Source organism: Phyllopteryx taeniolatus, chromosome 5, assembly GCF_024500385.1.
Source record: "Phyllopteryx taeniolatus isolate TA_2022b chromosome 5, UOR_Ptae_1.2, whole genome shotgun sequence".
In the NCBI taxonomy this organism is placed as follows: Eukaryota; Metazoa; Chordata; class Actinopteri; order Syngnathiformes; family Syngnathidae; genus Phyllopteryx; species Phyllopteryx taeniolatus.
The window spans coordinates 3,078,464-3,079,614 of record NC_084506.1 but is presented as its reverse complement, the minus strand read 5'-3'; positions in this window follow the sequence as shown (position 1 = coordinate 3,079,614).

The window sequence follows — 1,151 nt, the reverse complement described above, 5'->3', positions numbered from 1 at the left end:
TATTATTTGTGGATAGGGGCGGGTGTGTGTGTGTTTGTGTGTGTGGGGGTGGGGGGGGCACCCGGTGAGGACATGCGATAACAAACAAAGAGAACAAGATGAGAGAGGACAGAAAAGGGCAGGACAAGATGTGGGAAATCAGCAAGACGCTGCTACTGATGAGTGGTGCGGTAGGATTCTTTTTTAGTCTAAACACTTGTAAGAACCTGTGATTTGATATGTTAGTATAACCTGTGTTGTTATTAGTGGTCCCACCACAAGCAATTAAAACCTTTAGCGTGTCTAACGAACTTATTAGTGAATAAACACCATATCACATGCATGTTAGTCAAGTGGTGTATGGAGTTTCTGAACGGTGGCCTCCATTCACAAGGGGTGGCCAAGCCAGTGAGCCTGTCCAGCAGGGGACACAACCAGGGTGACAGCACCGAACCCTCAGGACTCAGGGAGATCCAACTGAGCACCCCGAACAGTCCAAAAAGGAGGGGCACGGGCACTGGACCACCCACCCCCCACGCCGAACCACCCCCCACCCAGCGGGCCCCACCATCGCCCCCACCACCCCCGGAGAGCATAGGGGGCCCCAGCCTCCGACAGGGCTCAAAGCCAGCTGCCATCTAACAAACAGTCATAGCCCGCCAAAGCGAGCCCATGTGAAGCACCTGTCGTGAGCAAGGATGGGCGAGGGTGCCAAGAAAAGGGAGAGGAAGGCGGGGCCCAAAGTGGGGGGAGGGGGGGGGGCAGGCCATCAGGAGTCAAGCCAAGACAAATGTGAAAACCCACCACTCACCCTATTACTAAGGTTACCAGTTCCCCGACTGGCAACCACCGACTGTATGTTGATAATTAAAGGTCCTTCTTCTGTTGCTTGTCTGAGAAAATTTTCATGTAAAGATCTATAGATCTATTGCCTGAAACAGACAGTTAATTAAATATGGATCACAATTAGGTTATTTATCAATGTGGAGGATGTTTTGCATCATCATCATCATCATTATCATCTTTCTTCATTTTAATATGAAATTTAGAAAAAATCTTATGTAGATCTTACCTCATGTATTTTCTTCTTCTTTCTATTGTCTTCCCTGCTGGTTCTTAATCTTCTAGGTAAATACTGCATTAAACTGAAATAATTTATTGTTTCAGTATTC